Source organism: Saccopteryx leptura, chromosome 2 (genome assembly GCF_036850995.1).
Source record: "Saccopteryx leptura isolate mSacLep1 chromosome 2, mSacLep1_pri_phased_curated, whole genome shotgun sequence".
In the NCBI taxonomy this organism is placed as follows: domain Eukaryota; kingdom Metazoa; phylum Chordata; class Mammalia; order Chiroptera; family Emballonuridae; genus Saccopteryx; species Saccopteryx leptura.
In genome coordinates, this window is record NC_089504.1 from 376,280,227 (window position 1) to 376,301,584 (window position 21,358).

General features: G+C 41.8%; 1 protein-coding gene and 1 non-coding gene across 2 annotated transcripts in view; one reads left to right on the plus strand and one right to left on the minus strand.

The window, feature by feature from the left end:
• The window catches only part of OPCML (opioid binding protein/cell adhesion molecule like), a 1,154,973-nt gene that overhangs the window by 756,772 nt on the left and 376,843 nt on the right, over nucleotides 1-21,358 (minus strand). The gene's annotated exons all lie outside the window — the stretch shown is intronic.
• Nucleotides 16,804-16,910, plus strand: LOC136396495 (U6 spliceosomal RNA). Its single transcript, XR_010749781.1, has one exon. It is a non-coding gene; the product is annotated as a U6 spliceosomal RNA (small nuclear RNA).

Consider the following 21,358-nt stretch of genomic DNA (forward strand, 5'->3'; position numbering starts at 1 on the left):
CTTATCCCAGATCTCTCAATTTATGATAAACCGAGGCTATCCAGCCCACTGTAGTAGAAGGAGCTTAGTGAATCAGTCCATAGTAACCACAGCCTTGAAGGCCCTTGCCAGGATGAGGAACGGAATATAATAAGCGAACACTTGCTGTATGCCAGCCATTGGTGTTCAGCTCCCAATTCCTACTCCAAGGGGAGACAGATCCCAGTCCACTGCAATGTTTCTGCCATAAACTGGGCTGTGGGCCACCTTGTGCTGAGCCTCCCTGGTCTCATGTGTGCCTGTCCTATTCTGACCCTTGTTCTGAACCCTAGCTTCCGGCGACCTTGTCTCCTGAACTTGATGGGCAGTTTTACCTTCTATCTTGCTTCCTTATCTTCTTCCCCGATTTCCAGCCCTCCAGGTCCCCGTTCTAGTAGTGTCTCCATGAACCAACAGCCTGGTAAAGGACTCTTCCCAATGTGGCCTGGGTCCCCACCAGCCTGAGTAACCTTGGCTGGATTTACTCTTTTCCTGACAGGACGTGCAGAGGGCACGAGAGGTAGACATTACATTCATTCCTGGAAGAGGCCCAGGACATCTGATAGTTCTGGAAAGAGACAAGTCAGTGAGCATATGGCATTCTGGAGTGCCACGTGGCTGCCTCACTAAGCAAGAGGCTGCCATGTTCCGCATGACGTGGGGCCTGCCCCAGAAACAGCTCCGGCCGGGTGCGTGGAGCTGATGGAAGCTGGGCAGCAGGCAGTCGGCCTGATGAACTGTCCTAGCTCCTGCCTTACACATCCCTTCATTTTTTAAATTTAACCAAAGGGAACCCACAAGAGGAAGTTCAGGAAAGTTGGGGAGCATGGTTTGCTGGGTTTTCTCATGGTCTCTCTGGTGTCAGGACAAAGAGAAAGTTGTAAGTAGAAACCCTAGCCGATGGCAGAAAAGAGATAGAAAATATATAATAATGATAGAGAGTTTTAAAACAAAAGTTCAAGAACTGAGTAGAATTGTTAAGTGGCATGCACGTTCTTGGAATCTGGAGGAGAGGCAGAGCTTTTTGAGTTGAAATGATGAAAACAATTCGCAGTGAAGGTGCAACTAAGTTCTAGAAGATGCAGATTCCAGGAGACAGGGAGCATGAGGAGGCTCTCCCAGCGCTGAGTGGGGGGTGGGCAGGTGTGCACCACCTGATGGTTAGCGCTGCGGATACAGTAAGAATTTAGGCTGGCAAGACAGCTTAGGAAAAATTCACAGAGGATCCTTAAAAGTTTTCTAAGCTGCCTAACATTGAGGAGTCACCGTGTTGCAGGTACAGCTTGTCACATAAATTGTATCAAACCAAGAAGCTTGTCGGCTGTATTTTAATTTGATTCTTATTAACTTAATAGATGGTCTCAAAGGTGTGGGTCTTTTGCTTCTTTGAACTTCCTATTTTTTCTACGCACCATTCCACATCCGTCATAAGATTTCAATTCAGACAGAAGAAATAACAACACACACACAAACACAAATCATGTGTTAACACAAAAGGAAACCAAGCTGGAAAATAGTTCAACCAAAACTCAAGAGACATTTCAAAACCCAGCACAGAGCCTGGCCCTCCAGGGATACATACTTTCCCTGGCCAGATAAGGGAAAACAACACAGAGACAGAAGGACTATTATTAGCCCCAGAGAGGAAGTCTCTGATTTGGGGGAGGGGGGATGGTGCTACAGACATATCCTACCTGTTCATGGGTTGATCTCTTCCTAAACCGTTGAAGGGGCCCACCATACCACGACTTCCTGCCAGAGCCCTTAGGAACCGTCCACATTTCCCAGCCTCTTTCCTTTTTTTTTTTCCAATTTGAACTCAGTCAGCTTACACTCAGCCATACCAAGATTTTGGCAGAGTAGGGGGAAGGGAGAGTGCCTGCAAAACGCGCCAGCTAAAGAAAGGAGAAGAAGGAGAACACTCACTGCAGAGTGGGACCTGCGAGGGGTGACAATGGCCATGCAGCCAAGAAAACCAGCAACATCCCCGAGCACCCAACTGGCTACTCTCATTATCTTAGATGGCCAGCAAGCGCAGGGACCGGAAAGGCAAGGCTCATAAGGAAGCACTCTGAGGGTGACGAACCAGCAACTGACTTTGCCCCCCGTGTGCGCCAGTGTTTTTCTGCTAGATTTTATTGATACAAAGATAGAATGGAACCCTGAAAATATACGGTAACTCTGGTTTATGTTTGCTTAAAAAGGCATTCCGCGTCTCAATCTATTTTGCCTTGGCTGAGGGACCAGTGAGTTTCCCTGCATTAGTCAGTGCTGGCAGTCCAGTGGGAGGGGCTGTGGGTCTGGGGACGGCCACTGCTGGCTTGTTTAGAGACTCACCCACCACCAGCTCTAACAAACCGACTGGATAAGTGGATAGCTGGGACATTTGTCTCAAGAGAAAAAAAGAAATAAAGAGAAAGGGCAGATAATCACAATGGGTGGAACCATATCCCAGAGGGCATACCTTCCTATTCTGCCAATGGACTTCCTTCCTCCCTCCCTCCCTTCCTTCCCTCCTTCCTTCCTCTTTCTCTCTCTCTTTCCCCTTCCTTCCTTCCTTCTTTCCTTCCTTCCTTCCTTCCTTCCTTCCTTCCTTCCTTCCTTCCTTCCTTCCTTCCTTCCTCCTTCCTTCCTTTTTTCCTTTTTAGGTGAGAGAAGGGGAGACAGTGACGCAGACTCCCAAATGCACCCCAATTGGAACCCACTTGGTAACCCCGTCTGGGTCTGATGCTTGAAACAACTAAGCTATTTTAAGCACCTGAGGCAGATTTGCTCCAATAGAGCTATCCTCAGTACCTGGGGCCATGCTCAAACCAATACAGTCATTGGCTATGGGAAAGAAAGGGGGTAGGGGGAGAAACAGGTAGTCATTTCTCCTGTATACTCTGACTGGGAATCGAACCTGGGACATCCATACACCAGGCCAACACTCTATCTACTGAGCTACTAGCCAGGGCCTCTACCATGGACTTAATTTGCTTAATGCATATGCCTTTTTATTCCCTACTAAAAAATCAGAAATCAGTCTATTTCACTGATATGTATACTAACACCAAGGAGAGGAGAATGTCACAGTAGTAGAAGCATTTTACATTCAGAATTTAGTCACTACCCTGGTGATCCTCACTTTACTACCTTGAACCTCTGTTTACAGGTCTATAAAAGGAGCATGTTGATATAGGCCCTCCTAAATCATGCAGTTAGTATGAAAATAAAATGATAACATTAGTTACATGTCTGGAGACTTTTTGAAAATTGCTCTCCACATGTAAGATTATATATTGTTGCAGTCATTCTATTTATTTGTATGCCGATTTTTAGCATGGTATTTGTATTTTTCTTTCTTTTGCACACCTTGCTACACTCATTATTTTAGGTGGTAAACAATCTGACCAGAGGCTGACACTTTCTTTAAGATGAGGGTCATCATTTTAACCCGCAGTACAAATGTCACAAGGTATGCAACACATGTTCCTGGTGACCAGTTTATAAAATATTCTGGGACCACTGAGTTATGACTGAGGTTAAGCTTGTACTGTGATGACTATAAAATAAAATTTGGGTAGATAAAAAAAATGTAATAAACCTGAAAGTTATTGCTCCTGGTGCACATGCTAACAAAGTAGGGTGCAGTGCTCAGCAGTGAAACATTTTCTCTCTCCATGAAAAATTTTCTCTCTTATGAAGAAACAAAAGGCTCCTCCTTATCAGAGCTGAAGGTGTATGTCAGCACAAGTTTACAAGACAGGCGTGACTCCTGAGTAATAGTTTGTTTGAAGGTTACAGATGATTGCAATACCTCTTGAATAAATTTCTTCCTGCCGATTTCAATAGACTGCACACTGCCTCCTCTCCCTCTTTGGCTGTTTGGACAGCACCCTCTAGTGGCTTTTCTCCAAACATTTTGTCATGGGTATCAAAGACTAGATTTCATTTGAGTGGTTTCCCATCCACTTTTTATCCTTAGTTGCACAGACAAGTGTTCCTGTTTCCTTTAACTCTGCTATAATTATATGGCAGAAGTCATAACTCCAGTTTAAATGAGTAGGTACCACCCCCAACCAGGCTTCTATTACAAACCTACCATGTGGCTTTCAACTTAGTGTCTGTGTGGTGTTGATAGGCTCTCTCCTGTTAATGAACTGGATAAAAGTGCCCTGCTCTTCTATAAATAGGGGGTCAATGCCTTATCCCCAACACTTCTACTTAAAAGGCAGCAATATTGTTCCAGTCCTTTGAAGGGCAGGGTTTTATAGCAGCCCAAATGTATATGCTAAGAGCCCCTTTGTTAAGTGACTTTATACCAACTTGCTACTAAAAAATTGGCCAAATCAGAGTAGCCTGAGACACAAGTCTTACCCAGAAAGGCAATGGTGGTCCTGGCCATTGGCTCAGTGGATAGAGCGTCAGCCCAGTGTGAGGACATCTTAGGTTCGATCCCTAGTCAGGGCACATATGAGAAGTGACCATCTGCTGTTCTCCCCTTCTCTCTTCCCCTTCCCTCCCTCTTCCCCTCCTGCAGCCAGTGGCTGGATTGGTTCAAGCATTAGCCCTGGGCACTAAAATTAGCTTGATTGATTTGAGCATTAGCTTCAGACAGAGGTTGCTGGCATGCAAGAAACTGTCTCATTATCTCCCCTCCTCTCACTTAAAAGAAAAAAATAGTAAGGCAACGGCATACATACAGTGACAAAGGATTATTGGGTTAAATGGGGTGGGGGGGAACTTGGGGCAAGTAACTAAACCTCTGAGCCTCATTTCCTATGCTTCATATTCCTGGCCTCATTTGTAAAATAGAAACTATACTGTCTGTCTCACAGAGTTATTTAAAGTATTAATTTTGTGTCTGGAACCGAGTCCTGTAACAAACATTTCTCAAATGAATGAATAAATATCGAAGGGTTTATTTGGTCAAATTCTGGGCACACTGTCAGTGCTTTCGGAAAGGTAGATACCAGTGCCTCCACCAGAGATCTTAGGCAACGGGGTCTATTTTTCTAAGCCTCATTTAATAATGGGTACAATTTCTTTGTTGCAGTGCTACAGGGATGAGAAACAATACGGCACTGAGCCCAGGGGCCAGTGTGTACTCAGAGCTCTGTAAATGTTACCTCCTGTTCAGTTCATTTCTTGAGAATGCCAGGGGGTAAGTGAAAGACTCTCTCCTAAACACACAGTTGGTGGAATTATTTTTACACCCTCCCCCGTATGGAGAGGAGCGTGCATTTTGCCATATTCAGGGTCCCTTGCCTAACAGGAAACATTGATTCAGAGCTCCGAACCAAACGTGCATCCTGTGGAACCCCACACCCATTTGCCCCAGAAGAAATCACTGCTAAAAGAAGTAAAGTCTCCCAAATGCTTATTGGAACGGCATGCAAAGCTCCTTGGATGCCTAATGTTCTTCAACAGCCTTTTAATAATTTAAGAGTAAATGAACTAAAAACCTATTGATTTAATTTTCCTTGAAATACATATACATTCAAAAATTAAGGGGAACACACTCTGGGCAAAACATATTTGGTATTTGGTCACAGCCATTACACTCATAGAGTGAGCTGAGCAGCAGTCCAGTGGCCCACATGCAGCCACGTGGCCCAGCCCTCCACAAAGCTTGCAGAATCTTCGGCCACAAAAGGTTTGTTCTCCAGTTGCTGGAGGCCAATGGCTTCCCCAAGGCAGTGGCACTGAGGTCAGGTGGAATATTCTGTTCGCTTGAACCACAAGGACCCAATTGTACTGAGCTTTCAAGAGGTCTCTGCCTTTCGCCCAGAAGCCCCAATGTCCAATGCAGTGACCTGTACCCTGGGGAAAACTCTCTGTGTGTGCAGAGTCCTGTATCAGCAAATGTGGACAGATGCATCTCCTCATTCTCAGCTGAGATTTAAGGAGTACTCAATCTCTTTGTCTCTGAAGCTAGAGCTCTGTACTTCCCAAATCCTAACATGTCTTTTAATTTCTCATTTCTGAAGAGTCAGCTGGAGTAACTTTCTTTCAATTTGCCCTCTGATGGACGCAATGTCTTTTCCCTGAGGGTGGAGGTTGTGCCCTCAGGTTTTGGTTTCTTGTGTCTACGCTTGTTTTACTACCTAGCACCGAGCTGAGAACATGGAAGCTACATGGTTCGACAGCTTTTCCCCCACTGTTATGTTCTCTAATACTTGTCTCTCCTTCAAGGCTTACTTTAGGAGTTTTCTCCAGGATGCTTCTTTGACAGCTGTAGTCCACGCTGGTCCCCAGGCTCTGAAATCCAACCCTAGAGCCCTCTGATCAAGTATACTCCAACTGCATTTTGACTATCTAGCCAAAGAATTTGAAAGCCATAACAGAATCCATCTACAAAGCCAGTACATGCCTTGATGGTGGAGACCAGGCATCCTGAAAGATGCTTAGAATACCCACCCTGCATTACCATCTATCCCACAAACTTTATATTCACTCACTTGCTCTAGTCATTGTCAGCCACTGCATTAGTCACTTTAAAATGATACTTGTTCTCTTCTTTCGGTCAGCAGTAACTGAACATCTTCTCTAATCAGATAGTGCTATCAGGGAAAAATACAAAATAATTAAGGAATGACCTTAAGGTCCCCACAGTTTAGTGCAATAGGCAGTGTTTTAAATAAATGATAACAACTAACATTGATGTAGAAATCCCTATATTTCTTGACATATGACTTTTTGACATATGACTTTTTGAGTTTATGACGCTTACTCTTATAAAAACTTAAAAAATTGAGACGTGAGTATTTCAGCTTATGCCGTTAGCATCATACTTTTTTTTACACTCATTTTTTTGTCATTTTTTTCTGTTACCACAGTACTTTGTATAGTACAGTATATTTATATTCTTTACCTTTTTGTATGGCTTAGTTGTGTTTTTATGGTCTAGATTGTGATTTTACAACTGTGTTAGGATAGGTAAATGACTTAGGCTAGGAGGAGGGTGTGTTTTCTGTTTTTTTATCTTTTTTTTTTTACTTACACCAAAATTTGTATTACATCACTGTCATTGGAATGGAACTGTGTTGTAACAAGAGGACCCCATGTATATTGTTTACATGTATTAGCTCCCTCAATCCATACAAGAACCATATGAGGTAGGTACTAGTAATGTCCCATTTTATAAATGAAAGCGCTGAGACATAGAGATTAAGTGACCTACTTAGGTCACTTGTATTTGATACAGTTAATGTTATAATATGGGCGTATGCCGTGGAAAGACAGCAGAAGGAGCAATTATTTCTGCTGGGGGTAGAGATGGGGATATCTGTTGAGAAAGGTCACATGTGAGGTGTGTGGGTAGGTGTGCAACATCTGCCGGCTTGATGAGCAGACTGACTCCCAACCATGCCTTACTCTTCTTCACACTCTCCCTGGGCATGGGGGAACGTGTAGGGGCCTGGCCTGACAAACTCCAGGAACAAGCCAATTTGGATAATAAGTCCAAGATAATTCAGGTGTGAAACAGATTAAACTCATTTGTAATGATCAGACCAGTCCTCTTTGGGGGTGGGGGACAGTCAAATCTCTTAGCAATTCCTTTCAATGAATATTAGCATTGTTGTGGATCACTGCCTTTGCATCGGTACGCACGTTATCTAAAAGAGAAGTGTATGATTAATGGCAAATAGGCTTGCATTTTTATCTCCAGTGTGTTATTGTCCTTGTCCTCTCATTATCAGTCTAGGGTTCTCATCAAAATCGTAAAATATCAGCACATAAAAGCAAGTAGAAAGAGATTGAACAGCAATTGAAATGGTTTAGGAGAATAGGTGCTGAAAAAAGATAAAAGAATACAGGGTTGTATTTTTTTTTAATTTCCATTGAATTTATTGTGGTGATGCTAGTTAACATAACTTTACAGGTTTCAGGGCCCTGGTACTACAACACATCTCTGTACCCCCATATTGTGTGTTCACCTCCCAAGTCAAGTCTTTGTCCGTCACCATTTATGCCCCCATGCTCTCCTCCCCCCTCCCTTTCTGGCAATCGCCACACTGTGTTCTGTATTTATAAGATTTCTTGGGTCGTTTTTGCTCTATCCCTCCATCTCCCTCTCCCATTTCTCCCCCCACCCACAGCTGGCAGCCTGCTCTCCATGTACCAGTCTGTCTCTAGTTGGCTTGTTAGTTCGTTTTGTTCATTAGATTCCACATAGGAGTGATATCATGTGGTACTTGTCTTTCTATGTCTGGTTTTTCCACTTAATGTAATGATTTCAAGTTTAATGAAAAATAAAAGGATTTAGAGTTGAATGGTCAGGGCTGGAAGCCTGCTCTAGCATTAGGTAGGTGTGTCACTTGGGCTTATGTCCTCATCCATTGGGTCTTTATTTATTTGTTGGTTGTCTTCCTCTTCTATAATGTGCTACTAACACCTACATTGTAGAATTGTTGAAAAACACCAAGTAAGTATTATAAGTGAAACCACTAGACCTGTGTCAGGTATTATTTATTGGTAAATACATCCTTGCCTAACTCAATTGAATTACAAGTAGATCTAAAAAAAAAAAGCTGGTGACCTTCTAATTTGAATCAAAAGATCTGACCATAGTGGACCTTGAGGAAGACCTATCCCACAGGCTCAGTGTCTTTGAGAACTTCCTGCAACAACTTCCTCTTTTTTTCTGCCTCAGGTTATAAGTACACCTGTATTTTTCAATTCCTAAAGAAATCCCAGTTTAATGTTAGTTAGCATTTTCCTAGCTCTCCCCTTTGAGTTCTCCATTTCCTTCTGCAGAGCCTCCAGGATGATGTCATTCTCTCTTAGGCTTATCAAAGATCACCACACACTGGGGGCACTCAAACATTTCAGTGCAGACCTCTCTGCAATCATCTGTCATTTCACTCCTCATACTCTGACTTCCTTTCCAACTTTCTCTGTTTCAGTTCCTATCTACACCATCCACCCAGTCACCTCAACCAGAAGCTGGCATGTTTTTGTGACCCATTTCTTTCCTTCACATCTATTCATCTATTAATTCACTTTACTCCTACTCCTTTTCTCAAGGAAACTGCACAGGAAACAGTTATCCCTTTAGAGTATTACATTCACTTATTTTTTTTCTATGTTTTTAAAAGAATATATGAAAACTAAAAGGCATGTCAACAAACTCCCATGGGAAAAAATGGAGGAGTGATTCAACTATGTTGCTTGCCTCAGTTAAAAAAATAGAAGAGACTTTTCTTGACGATGGGTGAGAGATAGACCACGCTATGTCACATTTCGTGTTCTTGGGGCCAGCCAGGTAAAGTGCCTCCCTGCTTGGTGCTGTAGCAGCACTGGTATCAGAGAGAAATGCCAGAAACATCTGTCTTCCAAGAATGAGAATGCATTGCTGCTGGAGAAAGAGCTGTTAGCAAAACAGCCTCGGAAAGGTCAGATGCAGGGAAATTACAAATGGGAAGCGAGTCACTGTTTGAAAGGGAAGTAGGGGAGAGGATTCTGGCACTATGGCTTTGTTTTTTTCTGACTCGATGGTCAGAAAGAGCCAGGCAAGAAGATGTTAATGCGGTCCAGTGTGCAAGAAAATGGTGTGTGTGGGGGGAGCAGTGCTCAACAATGAATGAGAAAAAATGGTGTTCTGAGAACCAAGAAAACTAAAAGTCTGAGGAACATGACTGAAGTCAGGCCAGCAGAGGACTACAGATAAGAAAATAAGGAAATATAAAATACAGTACAATTTGGGAAGTTTAGGATGAATCACTTGATAGCAGGTCCTGGTTCGTTCTATCTTGCACAAGATCACACGGGCCACATCTTTCCAGAAGCCTTCACAGACCAACAGCTCTTCCACAAGTAAAAATAAATACTACAAAAAGAAGTGGAACCATGATCAGTTGCCTTAATTGTGTACAGCATGTTCACTATTGTCTTCTAGGAATTATGATAAATTCCTTATATGTATTAATTCATCTATTTATTACCAGAACCCAATGAGAAAGTACTTATTACTGCTTCATCTTTACAGAGGGGAAACTGAAGCACAGAGATCGAGCAACTTTCCCAAGTCATCCAGCTAGAAAATGAGAGAGTCAGGATTTGAACCTAAGGGTCCAGAGGCTAATGAATTAATCATTTTGTCTCACTGGTTCCCAAAAACTGCATGAAAAAAGAGAGTAAAAAATTTCTGAGTTAAAAACAAAGAAAAAATATACATCTAGCACAAAGGATAGAAACAAAGCTAAGTGACTATGTGTTACTAATTTCTGCCAATTTTTGGTCACAAATATAACTTTGGAAAGCTAATTGTTTCTTCTTCTGGATTCCAGATTTGTTGCTATTGATGCCACCCTTCTTTATTCTTGTAATAATTTATTGGTAAGGTCATTGAACACACATAATTGTTAGATGTGCTAAGGACTGAGGATATAGAAGTGAAAACAAACAAACAAAAATCTGACATCAGCATCTCAGTATTCAATTGATTCACAAATACATAGGCAAAGTATTTCAATGGTGACTGACAGATGGGTCAGGGCGTGTACTGTGGCCCTGAGGGGGGAACGCTGGACTCTCCCTGTGGGAGCCCAGGGAGGTTTCTTGGAAGAAATGCATTTAAGATTCATTTGAAAGGAAAGGTTTGTTACTCATCTTGCTGAAACATAAGATACGTAATTTTATCATAATTTTTTATCTGGAAAGAAAAAGACATTATTTTTCATGATTTTTACATTAGCACCAAACAGTAAGACCAAAGTCAATGTTTTTGCTGGTGGAATATCAAGAAGATCAAGGAACAGTTGATAGTTTTTCTGTTTATAAAGGAGAGAAAGAGTTATAAAATCTTAATACATACCTTTTTAAAAAATGAAGTAGGCTTCTAACCAAAATGGTACAGTTAATGCACATGTGACCCCTCCCATCTATTCTAAAAACTCAGCAAAACAAAAATTTGTACCACACACACACATATGCACACACACACAGTTTAGTACTCAGAACTGGAGGGCAAGGGGAAACACATACACACACTTGTATATATTAGAACATATATATATATTTTTCAAAATAAAATAATATAGCCACACTTGAAAGCCAGCCAGATATTTTGTTGATCAGAAAAGGAATGGAGCCTGACCAGGCGGTGGCGCAGTGGATAGAGCGTCGGACTGGGATGAGGAGGACCCAGGTTCGAGACCCCAAGATCGCCAGCTTGAGCATGGGCTCATCTCGTTTGAGCAAAAGCTCACCAGCTTGGACCCAAGGTTGCTGGCTTGAGCAAGGGGTCACTCGGCCTGCTGAAGGCCCATGGTCAAGACACATGAGAAATCAATCAATGAACAACTAAGGTGTCGCAATGAAAAACTGATTGATGCTTCTCATCTCTCTGTTCATGTCTGTCTGTCTCTATCTATCCTTATCTCTGACTCTCTGTCTCTGTAAAAAAAAAAAAAAAGGAATGGAAAAATATACCAGTGACAGAGTAGGGGGTAGGGACTCCTAATTTTCAAATGAGAACACAGGATATATAGTTAAAATTAAATCTTAGTTTATATGCATGGGGCAGTCAAACACTAAAAACGTGGTCAGTTATTTATCTGAAATGCAGGCAGGGGCAACCTTGACCGTTGGCCCCCTAGATCTAGAAGGAGCTAGATCCTGGAGGGAACCTGAAAGGGTAGGGCCAGCAGCTGTCCTCAGAAGGGGAACACTTGGCCACCTCCTCGTGAGCAGTGATTGGTTGAAAAGGAGAACTCGGGTGCAGACTCCCCTTAGTGACATCTTGGCGCAGTCACTGGGCAGCTGAGTGACCTTAGACAATGAGCTTCACATCCTTCTGCTCAATGTCTTCCTCTGTCACCAGGAAATACCTGCACCCTTCTCATTAGGACTGTCGTAAAGGACACATGCAAAACATGGAAATTAGGACTTTTAACCATTATCTGAGAAGTCTAAAAACCGCTAAACTAAAAATATAAAGATGGCTAAACTACTGTCTACAGAAAAAGGCAAAAATAGCAGTAATTTAGCATGTGAAGATGTATAAACTGATTTACTAATGAGTTAATTAATTGAACCAATATTTATCAAATACCTATCATGTTCAGGCATTGTGGATACGATGCTCAGCCAGGGAGATAAAGCCCCGTTCTCTTGGAGCTTATGTTTTAGTGGAAAGAGGCTAATAATTCACAAATAAATAACTAGACAAGATCCTTTCAGAGAGCATTACATTCAATAATAATAATAATAAGAAGAAGAAGAAGAGAGGTTGATGTGAAAGAGAGCAAAACAAAGATAACAGTTAAGACACTATTTTAATGGTCCAAGTCATATTGGTAGTTGGGTTTGCATGTTAGCAATGGAGATGGAGAGAAATTAATGAGTTCTGCTTGTATTTGGGAGAACCAAGAGGACTGGCCAAGGGATTGGATGTGAATGTGAGGATATAAAAAACAGGAAAAATGAAAGCTAACTCTAAATTTAGCGTTAAGCAACATGGTGATGTCATTTGCCGAGAAGGGAGAAGCCTGTGGGGAAGGCAGACTGGTGTCGGGTTAGAGGGCACGTATTCTCTTCTGAATACATGAAGTTGGACATACTTGTTAGATATCCAAGTCAGGTATCAAATATCAAGTAGACATACACATGCACACACCACACACACACTTTATAAAAATTGTGTTTTGGGTCTCATCAGAATATAGATAATATTCAAAGCTGATTAGGGTTAGATTAGCTCACCCATGGAGACAGCATAGAGAGATAGGGCTAGGGAACCTAGGATATAAGTGGTCAAGAAAAAAGTTGAGTCAAAGTTAACTCTCAAGTTTCTGGCTTCAGTTAAGTGGACAGGTGGTGATTTCATAAACCAAAAAGGGATAGTGGAGGAAAAGAAGATGTTAAAGGAGTGTGATACATTCAGGCTGACAAACATGGAGTTAGTATTGCCTATAATAATTGCATGTAGAGATGTTTAGTCAGTGGACAGATTAAAATATAGGTCAGAAGATAATGTACATATATTTTTGTACATCTAGAGTAAATGATCAGTTTGAACGTCAGAGAATACTGGTGTACAAAGTCCAGGCACAGAGCATGACCCATCTAATTACAGTGAGCTGGAAAATGAAATCCAGGATTAAATCCTTTCACTAGAGAACCAGGTACTGCCTGAAGTCTGATATGATCTAAAGTCAAAGTGTCCAAGGAGTAAAACAGCAAACAAGTGATTGTTTTAGGCAAGTTGTCAGCAATGTGGTTGGGGGAAATTACAGCACAAAAAGTGACACAAAAATTTCAACCTGTGAGGAAAATATACAACATGGAAGGGGTATAAAATCTAAGAGGGAACTAAGTATTAGGAAAGTTGTTAATATAGGGGTTCAGTTGTCAAAGTAAGAATCTGGTTCAGGCCCTGGCCAGTTGGCTCAGTGGTGGAGCATCGGCTGGGTATGGATGTCCCAGATGTGTGGATGATTCCCGGCCAGGGCACACAGGAGAAGCGCCCATCTGCTTCTCCACCCTTCTCTCCTCCCCTTTCTCTCTGTCTCTCTCTTCCCCTCCCGCAGCCAAGGCTCCACTGGAGCACAGTTGGCCAGGACACTGAGGATGGCTCCATGGCCTCTGCCTCAGGTGCTAAAATGGCTCTGGTTGCAACAGAGCAACGCCCCAGATAGGCAGAACATCGCCTTCTGTTGGGCATGCTGGGTGGATCTCAGTTGGGTGCATGCAGGAGTCTGTCTGTTTGCTTCCCTGCTTCTCACTTCAGAAAAATTAAGAAATAATAATAATAATCTGGTTCAGAACTCAGAACTGAAGGAAACTGATACATTCAGTCTTACAAACACTAAGTCAGCCTGAAGGAGAAGTGTGAAACTGATAATCTGAAATGAGAATTTTCTTTGTTAATTAAAGCCAGTTAGACAGCAAACAAGACTGCAAATAGAGCTCCCTGAGCATTAGGCAAGAGTGCCTCAAATCCTCCATTCTGTACAATAAGATTCTACATATATAGACTATGGAAATGGGGCTGACCTTTGGGCAGAGTCAATTAACCTACTGTAGATGTCAACAGTAGGAGAGCTAAAAGTTACCCATGGACATAATCTAAATTGATATGGAGATTTTCAGGGAACAAAGTTGTCCATCTATCTCACTGTTTTACTGAAGAATCTGTCATCCAAACTCACTGGCCACCTGTTTGCAGTTATCTCTCTATTGCTATAGGAGAAGCTCTATTTCTTATTTGTTTTGCAGGGCCATTTTCTCTCCTTCCATTATCTCACCATTTGTTTCCTGATGCTCTTCTAGACCGCTTCTCCAAAGGGCTTTCATCTTGTGGTTCCTAATAACTATTATTTAACCTCAATCTTCTTCACGGTTTAAAACTCCCCCTGATGACCTCTGAAGGACAATAGTGTGTTATATCAGTCCCCTCTCAATTGGAATCCTCACAGAACCCATGCCAGAGCAACCTGTCACTTTTAGCATTTTTAGTTTGTCAAATATCATGTTTCATTTGTGTGGAGGAGGCCAAGAAGATGAGGGAAATGCTGTGGCGGAGAGAGAAAATCAATCTCCCACAGGAAACCAAGAACTCCGTTTGCTCTTGTGTCTCATGCCAGGTTGTGGAGGGGGGAATGGTGCCCAGTCTAAGAATGCTTGTCCTTTCCCAGAGGTTGGGTGGAGCGTCCTTCTGAAGACCTGTTCTTTGAGAGGAACCGGTCAAAACTTTTGAAGTGCTCTTTAACACTAAAATTCTTGAAAGAAGTCAAAGAAATAGCAAAGTGTGGGAGAGTGGAAGAATCTTGGCTCTATTTCCAGGCTATAAGAACCACCTCCAGGGAGAGAAGAGAGGAAGGAGGTGTAATGCTTAGGAGATGGCCAGGAGCTAGAATCTAGTGACTACAAATGTAATTGACTTAATCTGTTGATATTGGAAAATTTCATGGAAATTTACTTAATGATAGTCTGTTCCTGTAAAACATGAATTATGGTGCTTATTAGAATGTATAATGTAAGCGCCTTATATGGAAACAACATGTATATGAAGATGTTTTGAACCCATTTGGGAGATTACTTCTTTTAATTTAAAACATCATTTAAATTATTTTTGAAATCCCTCTCTATGGGAATTGACTTTGATGATAGACTCATTCATTCAATAGTACTGTGTCAGGCACCCACTCCTCAGTCTATGAAAGGCACTGGGGATAAAGTGTGATGAATGTGACAGTTAGTGAATCATGGAGATCATAATCATTACAAAAATAGATATTTCATATATAATATGCTGAATGCTATATGAGGCATAATATAAGAGCCATGGAATACTTAGAAAAAGCCCATAAGCTAGGGATGGAGGGTTAAGAAAGCTATTTGGAAGGAGCTTTCTCCTTCTACTTGAGACCTGAGGGATACATCGAAGATAAACAGTTGAAATGAGGAATGACAGAGCATTTTGGGCAGAGGGAACCAGCACAGCAGGGTGGAGAAAGGAAAGAGCTCAGTACAGCTAGAACCTACATGCACGTGATGGGTGTGGGGGAAGATTGTACCAGATCCTGACACAGGCATCTGTGCAGATGGTGATGGCTATTTATTGATTAGGGCAAGCAATAGCAGCAGCAGATCTGAGTGAAAAGATGATCAGTGCATTTTTTTATATCCTGCTTTTTTACATTCTGATCTTTTTTATATTCTGGTATCCAATTGGTGATGTCTAATAAATGATACATGATTCTAACACAGAGGAGAAATATTTGTGCTAGAAATAAACCAATAAAATAATAACAGACAGTTGTCAAATATCTACTAAATGCAAGGTATTGTATTAACTATACTAAATACAATATCTCATTTCAATTTAGTAAAAACTTTATCAGGTAGATACTCTTTAGAAGTTAGAAAAAAATGAGTTTTAGAGAGGTTGATCGTTTTGCCTGAGATATAAGTAAGAAAATTATAATTATGACTTTAAAGACTAATCAAAAAAAGTTCTATGCCTTGAGAATGAAACATTGTTTAGATAATTCCAAACCAAAGTTTTTTAGTATACTTGATTTTTCACCACCATAAGGATTTCTAAGTAACAGTAACCATTTTCAACAACTACATTTATCTTTAAAAAAAAAATACACTTAATATATTAAAGGAATCTTTCCTATTAATTCCATAGATGTTAATTTCTTCCATGTTTGCTTCAGAAAATTTGAAATATTTTACATAATGTTGAATTTATTTAGAATTATTACCATTTGTAATTATTATACATCAATAACTGTATGGTTATTTATTTGATAATGTTTTATGTCTGTTGCCCCCTAGAGGCAATAGAATCCTTAGAGACGAAGACTTAGAGAATATAGATAGAAGTCCAGGATTCAACATATGGCACATAGTAAGAACTCGAAAGAAAATGAAAATGGATGAGCAAATGACCACTAGGCCACAGATAGATTTCTAGAATGAGCAGCAAGGTGTTCCCAACAATCTTTTTTCTATAAGGACATGTTGCAGTGGTGAGTAATTTCCCTGAAGGGGGAAGCCACCAGCATTCAAACTACATGATATTACAAATCACCTCCCATTCCTGGTGCCTCTCATTATAAAAAGTAGCAGGAACTTGAGAGGTCCATAAACACAGTCAACTCCCTACAGGTAATAGCATAAAACATCAGCACTGACTTAGTTTTAATCTTGTCCAAGTTTAAGATTCTCTAAGAATATGTAAGTAAAAAACAAACAAACAAAGAAACAAACAAAAACACCATTTTTTCCTTTGTCACCGTCCTGTCTTTCATAGCAACATTACAAGAGCCTAAAGATGCGGACACTGTGCTCACTTCGGCAGTACATATGCTAAAATTGGAATGACGGAGAGAAGATTCACATGGTCCCTACACAAGGATGACACATAAATTCATGAAGTGTTCCATATTTTTATAGAAACAGCCTCATACATAGAGAGCAGACTGGTAGCTGCCGGTGGTGGGGAGGGTTAGGTGAGGAGGTGGAGGAATAGAGCAAAAAGGGACAAATAAAAAGCCTCATGGACACAGACAATAGTGTGGTGATTGTTAGAGGGTGAGGTGGAGGAGGGTGTGGGGGACAAACGGGGATGGACGAATACTTGGCTTGGGGAACGTGAACACATAATATGGTGTATAGAAATGTGTTGTAGAATTGGTCACTTGAAACCTGTATAATTATGTTAACAAGTGTAACCCCAATAAATTTAATTAAGAAAAGAGATATCATACACAATTAAAAAAAAAGATGCAGACATTGAGTTTATGAGGCAAATAATGAAGTTGATAGGTGGGTCTGCACTCTGAGGGGTTGAATGAAGCCTGGACTAGCGGTGGCCAGTATCGGAACAACCCTTTCCTTCCCATCCATCCTGCAAGGTTCCCTAGTCAGCCAATGCTCTGAGGCTCTGACATAAATCAGGGGCAACAACAGATGAGCATGAAGAAACTGCCTGGCAGCCACGGCACTGCAACCATAAATCAGGAACTAATTCAATCCTGTGAGATGACTCGTTTGATTAATTTATGTCAGCATTTTCCGTGCTGTCAGGCTCAGTCCCTTGTGTCTTACCTTTCTTCCATTCTCCACCTTCTCTGGCACAAAGAGGTGCCCCTCTCCACCACCACAAAAGGAAGAATGAAATGGAACACCAGAGTAGATTCTAGAAGGCTGAACAAGACTAACGCCATTTTCTCCCAAACTTAGAAAGATGAAGGAAGAGGCCAGGCCTTCACAGTGAACTCTGGCTGCAAGTTGGATGAAATAACCACTTTCTAGTTTCCCCAAAGCACCATCATTTCTTATACTTTATAGTAAAAGAAGAGAACCAAACCCTCATCCCCCAGCTACAGGAGACAGAACGGTTTTCTTAGCAGAGTTAGAATATATCAAAATTTAATTCTCTAGAAGCAAAGGCAGTCATGAGGATTACCATTTATAATAGTGAAGAACTAGAAACTACCTACCTACCCCAAAACAGTAAAAGTAATTGTTCTACATTCATATAGTACATGTGAGTGTTAGGTCCGAGTCCAGGGCCCCCTACCAAAATCTCAACTAGCCTGGTTGAACTTCAGGTGACCTGGCACCAGGGCAGTTCCTGTAACTCTCCACCTGAGCAATCCTGATTAATGTCTTGCCTCCGACTGACCCTCAGACACCCTGCCAGTTAGTCACCCCCTCCCTTATTGCTTGGTCTTTAGTCACTATCTCCTCCATTGTTTAACTGCCACAGGTAACAGAAGCTTTTACCTCGCGGCAGGAAATGCCACCAAACCCCGTCCTATATGAAATGAGGCTTCTCTTTCTCTCACTTCTGACACCACTATGATCTCAGCCCATCTGTTTGCCGATGCATAAATACATTCTTTTTTATTATTCAGTGAGAGGAGGGGAGGCAGAGAGACAGACTCCCGCATGTGCCACGACTGGTATCCATCTGGCAAGCCTACTAAGGGGTGATGCTTTGCCCATCTGGGCAGTTGTTCTATTACTTGCAACTGAGCTTATTTTAGCACCTGAGGCAAAGGCCATGGAGCCATCCTCAGCGCCCAGGGCCAACCTGCTCCAATAGAGCTATGGCTGCAGGAGGGGAAGAGAGAGAGAGAGAAGCGAGAGGGTAAGGGGTGGAGAAGCAGATGGTCACTTCTCCTGTGTTCCCTGACCAGGAATCAAACCCAGGACATTAACATGCTAGGCCGACGCTCTACCACTGAGCCAACCAGACAGGGCCTAAATAAATTTCTTATAAAACTCAACAGGCCTTGTGTGTTTTCCCCTTGTGTGTTTCTCCTTTGGTGACCTAACAATAAGTATTTTGTTGTATGGAACATAATTTATTTGTATAGAAAAATACTCATGGAATGTTGTTTAGCGAGAAAACAAACATCAAACACCTGACTCTATAGCGCGTTTCTGTTGTTTTCTGGGAACAAAATGTATTCATGCCTACCTTTATTCTCATCACTCTACTATTTAAGCCTGTTAAACTTAATGTTCTAATTATTTGTGATAAATATCTGTTTCTTGTGTACTACAAAAAAGGTATTTTAAGAATAGATTTAGCCCCATGTTCATTGCAGCACTGTTCACAGTGGCCAAGACATGGAAACAACCAAAAAGCCCTTCAATAGAAGACTGGATAAAGAAGATGTGGCACATATACACTATGGAATACTACTCAGCCATAAGAAATGATGACATCAGATCATTTACAGCAAAATGGTGGGATCTTGATAACATTATATGGAGTGAAATAAGTAAATCAGAAAAAAACAAGAACTACATGATTCCATACATTGGTGGAACATAAAAACGAGACTAAGAGACATGGACAAGAGTGTGGTGGTTACCAGGGGTGGGGGGAGGGAGGGCGCAGGAGGGAGGGAGGGAGAAAGTTAGGGGGAGGGGGAGGGGCACAGAGAAAACTAGATAGAGGGTGACGGAGGACAATCTGTCTCTGGGCGAGGGGTATGCAACATAATTTAATGACAAGATAACCTGGACATGTTTTCTTTGAATATATGTACCCTGATTTATTAATGTCATCCCATTAACATTAATAAAAATTTATTAAAAAAAAAAAAAAAAGAATAGATTTAGCAAAGACTGAAGAGTAGAATTTCCAAATCCTGGAAGTTGAATTATGATCTGCTTATCACATCTGCTTGCTAACATTACAAAAAATTTACTTGCTGCTATAGGGTTGGTCTGAGCAGATATAAAAGGGATACTGTGCTTCATCTGAGAGGACCCTGATCTATGTGGGCAGACAGAGAAAGCCCACAGCTCGATTCAAATGGAGGGGGCGACGGTCAGAAAGGATGTGGTGGGGAGGAAGGATGCGTGTCTGCTAAGCGTCCACTGCAGTCCTGAGCAAGAACAGACCGCTCTACAATCAGGCTGATGTTGATCAAGTTCTCTTAAAGCCAGAGAGTCACCTCTATTGCATGTTTATTCTTGTTATTAAAAATATTTATACCTTCCTACTTTGGTTCACGGAAGAAAAAAAAAGAAAGAAAGAAAAACAGGACAACTAGGTTTTCCATTAGGGACTACAAACCATGACAGGTAACATCTATCAAGAACAGAGTTTCTCTGTTCACACATTTAATTAAGAAGCTTGAAATAGAAAGGAAAGGACAAGAAAGGATGATAATCCCTAAAAGAAAATTCTATAATTCACTGTGTGTGCATGTTATAAGAGAGTCTGGGTTTAAAGTGTTTCTAGATGGTCAGCGTTAGGTATGACCAACCCACTCAGGACAGGATGCAAAAAGTAAACGGATAGGCCCTGGCCAGTTGGCTCAGCAGTAGAGCGTCGGCCTGGCGTGCGGGGGACCCAGGTTCGATTCCCGGCCAGGGCACATAGGAGAAGCGCCCATTTGCTTCTCCACCCCCACCTCCTTCCTCTCTGTCTCTCTCTTCCCCTCCCGCAGCCAGGGCTCCATTGGAGCAGGGATGGCCCGGGCGCTGGGGATGGCTCCTTGGCCTCTGCCCCAGGCGCTAGAGTGGCTCTGGTCATGGCAGAGCGACCCCCCGGAGGGGCAGAGCATCGCCCCCTGGTGGGCAGAGCGTCGCCCCTGGTGGGCGTGCCGGGTGGATCCCGGTGGGGCACATGCGGGAGTCTGTCTGACTGTCTCTCCCCGTTTCCAGCTTCAGAAAAATACACACACAAAAAAAAGTAAACGGATATATTCAGAATCTAAATTCTGTCTTTCTTTGCAGGTGAGAGGTATGAACCTATGTGAAAGGCAAGGGAGAATGTGCAATGAATGAGTTCTAGATATTAAAAGCCTAGTCCTTATATTATTTTTTTTAATGTTTAATTAACCTAGAAGATGTAGCAATTGGCTGGAGACATGAGAGAGCAGTATTTCTCAAACTTGGCCGTCCACCAGCAGTACCTATGAAGCTTTGTAAAAATATAGATCTGCTGGGCCACCATTAAACAGATACTCCGTGGGTGGGATCTCTGAGTCCACACTTTAAAGTGGGTGCCTGTATGATTCAGTGTATATACCTCATTTCCATAAACACCAAGTTTGTTACTATTTCAAAAATAAAACACAAACTTGAGTGGAAGTGATAGAGAAACAGTTTGGGGGTTGGCGTTGCCCACATTTTTAATACAGTCTGGATCTGGACACAACTGAAGCTGTGCGAAACTGAGACTGACTGCTTGATGAGGCAACAGGACTGCATCGTGGAAAGGTAGCGATGCAGTAATTCTTGACTAATTTGTATTCATGGCATGATTTGCACACAAATTCTTCAAAACAGCATGAGTCAGGTCAGCAATAATTACCAGTTAACTCTACTGTGGTCTAAAGATAAGCTGCTCCTTCCACACGAGCCTCTG